Source organism: Bubalus kerabau, chromosome 22 (assembly GCF_029407905.1).
Source record: "Bubalus kerabau isolate K-KA32 ecotype Philippines breed swamp buffalo chromosome 22, PCC_UOA_SB_1v2, whole genome shotgun sequence".
NCBI classification, from domain to species: domain Eukaryota; kingdom Metazoa; phylum Chordata; class Mammalia; order Artiodactyla; family Bovidae; genus Bubalus; species Bubalus kerabau.
The window spans coordinates 36,528,162-36,534,780 of record NC_073645.1 but is presented as its reverse complement, the minus strand read 5'-3'; positions in this window follow the sequence as shown (position 1 = coordinate 36,534,780).

Sequence of the window (6,619 nt, the reverse complement as noted above, 5' to 3'; positions counted from 1 at the left end):
CTTTGGGGGCCCAGTAGTAATAAATCCAGTGTAAGTATGTTCTCAGTTGACTTCAATTATGTATTTAAAATATTTTGACTTGTTTGGGCTTGGTGTTTTACACTTTTTATAAGTTATTAAGAATTAGAGAGACTATACAAATAAAGGAATTTTTAACATGGGAGAGACAGTATAGTCATTTAAGGTTATTACTTATTATTTGAGTAATAGTTTTTTCCTAGAATTGTATTTTTCATTGGCAAAAAAATTTTTCATGATTTTAAATGTTTTACTTTCGAAATCCAGGCGTGTTATTTAAGAGCAGCCTCAGCTGTCTCATTTTCTAGTGCAGAAACATCTTTCTACACAATAGTCCATTTATGGCAGCTTAGAATGATTTTGTTTTGCTATTATTATTGCAGAATATGCACAACCTCATTTAGAGACCATCCCAAAAATGGGATTTATTTTATAAATAAGTCACAACAACCAAACTTTTCAAGGCTCTGTTGAGAACTGTGTATGAAATTCTTAGTTCTAATAGCCTAACAACCTAATTTGGTAGGTAAAAATTTTCAGTTTTAAAGTAAAACAAAAGAAGCAAAAAATTAAATGGACAGCAGCTCTTTAACAGGAGTAGAGAGGGAGAAATAGAATTAAGCCAATACAGGGGAAAATGCTTTACTACACGTTACATGTATTTGGGACTTTTCAGAAAGCTCCTTTATAGTCTTAATCTGACATTGAATATTCAATTACCGGATACAGTGATACATGACAGGTTGTTTGCAAGTTCTCATGACTTTGATTTAACAGGAAAACCTTTTCTACTTGATGTCAGTGCCTTTTATTTCTAAGTTATTTATCACTTTCCCTGCGTTTTTTAATGTCCTTAAATATGAAACTGGTTTTCAGAAAAGCTAAATTATTGGCTTTCTTCTGTTATTGAGTTATATTCCTGTGAACCAAATACATCAAGAATTTACTTATTTGGTCCTGAATAACCATCTGTATGTACTCCAGGAGATAGTGAGGGACAGGGAGGCCTGGCGTGCTGCTGTCCATGGGATTGCAAAGAGTTGAATACGACTTAGCAACTGAACAACAGCAACAATAACCATCTATACTGGACCAGGGAGCTTCAAGTACTAATATATAAAATTATCTGTCTTGAAAGACTATTGATTTTGCCTTGTAACTTTTCTGGTGGTTTTATTCCTGTTCATTCAGTTCATTTGGTATTGATATTAGAAAAACTCCAAATAAGCAGTTATTTGAAATCAGCAGAATTATAAGTTAATGGTTATAGATAATAATAGAATGATCTAGTAAGAGAATTCATTCTAATGTGATTAGGTAGAAGCTTTTAACTTGGTAATCATTTTATATACTAATTACATTTCATATTTCCATTAGTATCTACCCCTTCTCCAGAAAGTAGACATACTGTCTTTGCTTAGGAACTCAGTCCTTCATGATTTCACATTTCTATTTTTGGTAAGCCACAAATAATTTATAAAACACTTGTTATCTGAGTATAACACAGAATTATTCTTTTGTTAAACAGTCATAGCTGGGCCAGAACTAGGGTGAGGCAGGAGAGATGCCTAGGGTATAAGATTTAAAAAGGCAAAAGTTGCAAGGCTGAATTTTAAGGCTTAACCCATGCTCACATGACCCTGAGAGTATCTTCTAAAACTCAACACTAGGAAATCTCTCTTGCCTCACACTAGTTCTAAGCCCTGATTCAGTTCAGTTCAGTTCAGTTGCTCAGTCATGTCCAACTCTTTGTGACCCCATGAATTGCAGCACACCAGGCTTCTCTGTCCATCACCAACTCCCGGAGTTCACCCAAACTCATGTGCATCGAGTCAGTGATGCCATCCAGCCATTTCATCCTCTGTCGTCCCCTTCTCCTCCTGTCCCCAATCCCTCCCAGCATTAGAGTCTTTTCCAATGAGTCAACTCTTCGCATGAGGTGCCCAAAATATTGGAGTTTCAGCCTCAGCATCAGTCCTTCCAGTGAACACCCAAGACTGATCTCCTTTAGGATGGACTGGTTGGACCTCCTTGCAGGCCAAGGGACTCTCAAGAGTCTTCTCCAACACCACAGTTCAAAAGCATCAATTCTTTGGTGTTCAGCTTTCTTCACAGTCCAACTCTCACATCCATACATGACCACTGGAAAAACTATAGCCTTGACTAGACAGACCTTTATTGGCAAAGTAATATCTCTGCTTTTTAATATCCTATCTAGGTTGGTCATAACTTTCCTTCGAAGGAGTAAGCATCCTTTAATTTCATGGCTGCAATCACTGTTTACAGTGATTTTGGAGCCCCAAAAAATAAAGTCTGACACTGTTTCCACTGTTTCCCCATCTATTTCCCATGAAGTGATGGGATCAGATGCCATGATCTTAGTTTTCTGAATGTTGAGCTTTAAGCCAACTTTTTCACTCTCCTCTTGCACTTTCATCAAGAGGCTTTTTAGTTCCTCTTCACTTTCTGCCATAAGGGTGGTGTCATTTGAATATCTGAGGTTATTGATATTTCTCCTGGCAATCTTGATTCCAGCTTGTGCTTCTTCCAGCCCAGCGTTTCTTATGATGTGCTCTGCATGTAAGTTAAATAAGCAGGGTGACAATATATAGCCTTGGCGTACTCCTTTTCCTATTTGGAACCAGTCTGTTGTTCCATGTCCAATTCTAACTGTTGGTTCCTGACCTAATTGCAAGCCCCTAATTGTGTTTTTTTGCTGTTTTGATAAATCCAAAATGGCTTTCTAAATAGAATATAGCTTTGTTTTTAATATATACTATTTATATATATATTTTATATACACTGTTTTTAATATCTATGTAAATACTGTCGTCTGAATTTAGAAGAGTATATTTTCAAGAATTTACAGATTCATTGATATAGAGCTAATTGTACCAGCACCAAAACCCAGATTCCTTTACGACTCTTCACCTGGGGTATTATAAACACTTTCAGGGCAGGCCTCATATCTTACTCATTTTATGGTCTAGTACCTTTCTCAGTGTCTTGTCTGGTCCAGAGACAGTTCTAACAGATGGTAAATGCTTGAATGAATCTTGAATAAACAGTGAAAAATCCATCTATATTATAAGAATTTGACTTCCAAAACTCTTTTATGTGTTTTCCTCAGGCAAAAATTGTTTTATTCCAGAAGAACCACTAAAAATAAAAATATATTGAAACTACTCAGTTGATTGTTTATTTTGGTATATTAAAATATCTGTTACTTCAGTACATGATCAATCTAAAGAATACACTTTTTTTTTGTCAAGTTTTATTGTTTTAGTTTGTCACTATAATCAGTCATTGAGTATTTGAATCCTCCCTCTCAGAACTTATACTCTATCAATCAACATTATTTGTTGTTGATTGATAACTGCTCTGTGCCCACACTGTTTTTGGTGTCGTGGGGAAAGTGAGACTAATTCAATCGAATAAAGATTTATTGAGTGATTATTCTGTATAAGGTGAAAGGGATACAAATATGTTCTTTGTCCAGAAACTCACATATAAATAAAATAGTCTTCAATGTCAAAAAATAATATTAGGAGAGAAAGACATGTTTCCAGGCACCATGTAAGTCCAGCCATGATAACTGATATAATACCAAACACTTCAAAGTGAAGTGAAGTCGCTCAGTCGTGTCCGACTCTTTGCAACCCCATGGACTGTAGCCTACCAGGCTCCTCCTTCCATGGGATTCTCCAGGCAAAAGTACTGGAGTGGGTTGCCAGTTCCTTCTCCAGGGGATCTTCCCAACCCAGGAATCAAACCCAGGTCTCCCTCATTCCAGGCAGACACTTTAACCTCGGTGCCACCAGGGAAACACTTTAAAGGGAGAACTTAATTCTGATAAGAAAGAGTCCATAGAGAACATGACATTTTACACAGCCCTTAAAAAATCAACAGACTTCTCATAGGCTGGAGAGAAAACTAAGAAACAGTGGGGTTCTGGAAGTATGACAGTGTAAGGCAGAAGTCCCCAGCCTCCCAGATCAAATAGCCAGTGATCCGAGGTGGAGCTGATATAATAATAATAGAAATAAAGCACACAATAAATGTAATGCACTTGAATCATCCTGAAACCATTCCCCCTGCCTCAGTCTGTGCAAAAATTTTTTTCCACAAAACCAGACCCTGGTGCCAAAAAGGTTGGGAACTGCAGATGCAAAGTGTGGAAGAGGAGCTTTGAGCAATTGGTATGTTGGCATGTGAAGCTCAGGCTAGAAATAATAGGCGGGGAAGATGGCAAACAACTTTGATATCCCTACTGAGGAGTTTGGAGGTTATTCTGAAGAAAATTGAAAGTTTTTGAGGATTTGGGTGTCACCAGCAGAGAAGGCAATGGCACCCACTCCAGTACTCTTGCCTGGAAAATCCCATGGACGGAGGAGCCTTGTGGGCTGCAGTTCATGGGGTTGCTAAGAGTCGGACATGACTGAGCGACTTCACTTTCACTTTTCACTTTCATGCATTGGAGAAGGAAATGGCAACCCACTCCAGTGTTCTTGCCTGGAGAATCCCAGGGACGGGGGAGCCTGATGGGCTGCCGTCTATGGGGTCGCACCAAGTCGGACACGACTGAAGCGACTTAGCAGCAGCAGCAGCATATACTAATGAAATGAAGTAAAAGTGAGATAGATATTGATATATATACACACATATATTAATACATATATGAACAATATATACAGCTTGACAGGAGAACTGGGCTAAGTGCTGAACCTTGAGAAGCATTATAATTATGGGGTATCTGAGATGTTGACATTTAAGACAAAATCCTTGTCTTTGAGGAGCTTAGCATGTGCTTAGGGGACTGGAAAAGAAAGCTAATATATGTAAAATTATTAAGAGATAAATTTATGTAGCTTTATATCTTGAGAAAGGAGATTGGGGTAGGTTGGAGTTATATGAGCTAGCCGATGAAATAGAATACACGTGAAACTAATTTAGAAACAATACTTTAACAAGCTCATTTAAATCAAATTTGGTTTATATAAGTACTGCTCTTCTATTTGGACTGCATTTTGTGGTTTAAATCCTTATCGAACTATTGTAGATTACATAGGGATTTAAAAACAGCTAAGAACACTATTTGCTTTGTCCTAAATATGATAGATTTTTTCCAATGAAAAAAGAAATTTCATAAAGTCAAATTACATTATCTGTATAAGTCCTTCTGCTATTTCAAAATGGAAAGCAAGGAGCTTAAAATCATAAAGCAATGCTTTAATACACTATCAGATTATGTTATTAAACTGTTTTTTTAAGTTTGTTTGAAAAACTGTTGTGGACTTCCTTACGAGGCTCCAGGCTCTGATTACATATCACACAGGATAAGCAGATAAAACTGTAAATGAACTAAAAGCAACAGTGTCTGGAAGGGGATTAAAGGCCAAATACCCTTGTTTTGTTAAATCAGCCAATTTTTTTATTAGTGTCTTTTATCCATGGAAAGAGTGCTAAATTCTGTTTTGTTTTTTTTTAATAGCTTTATTGAGTTATAATTCACATACCATGTCATTTACCCATTTAAAGTGTACAATTCAATGGATTTTGGTATACTTACAGAGTTGTTCAATCATGCCACAATGAATTTTATATTATCACCCCCCAATGAACTCCCATGCCCATTAGCAATAACTCCCTAGGCCTCTGCTCCCCTCCCCCAACCCAATGACTACCACCATCCTCTCTTCCTAAGCAACAACAAATCTTTCTGTCTCTGTAGATTTACCTATTCTGGACATTTCATACAAATGAAATATAATACATGGTCTTTTGTTATTGACTTTTTTGATTTAATATTTTCAAGATTCATCCATGTTATAGTATGTATTAATATGCCATTCCTTTTTATGGCCAAATAATATTCCAGCGTTTGAAAATATATTTTGTTCATCCAATCATCAGCTAGTGGATATGTGGATTATCCATTTTTTGACTATTATGAACAAACTGCAGCTAACATTTTGTCCAAGTTTTTGTGAGAAAGGTTTTATATCTTTCTCTTGAATGTGTACCTAGAAGGGAATTGCTGGGTCATATGGTAAATCCGTTTACATTTCTTGAGGAACTCCAAATTGTTTTTCGAAGTGCTTCACCATTTTACATTCCCACCAGGAATCTATGAGGATTCCAACCTCTCCAACATTCTCACCAACACTTATTATTGTCTGCCTTTTTGATTACTACCAGTGGATATGAAGTGGTATCTGGTTGTGCTTTTCATTTGTATTTCCCTAATTACTAATGATGTTGAGCAATTTTTCACTAACTCTGTTTTGAAAGAGAACGCTGTTCAGAAAGCTTACTTAACTGGTTGTTGTAAAATGTGTTAGTTAAGCATAAGTAAAATAGTCAGTTTTATAGACTGTGGCTTTGACTTGCTAGAAGATGCTGATGTTTAGTAAAGACAGGTGTAAAATGTTGGTCCAATGAGAATTACTTGAATTAATAACAAGATAAATTTTAAATGCATAACAGCATTCCAAGTACCATAAAGTGGTTATATGCAACTCAGGTAACACAGACTTCCTGCCTCAGTTTGCAAAAAGGAAGCAAAATGATCTTCGTAATTATACATTGGAAAGGAAGACTT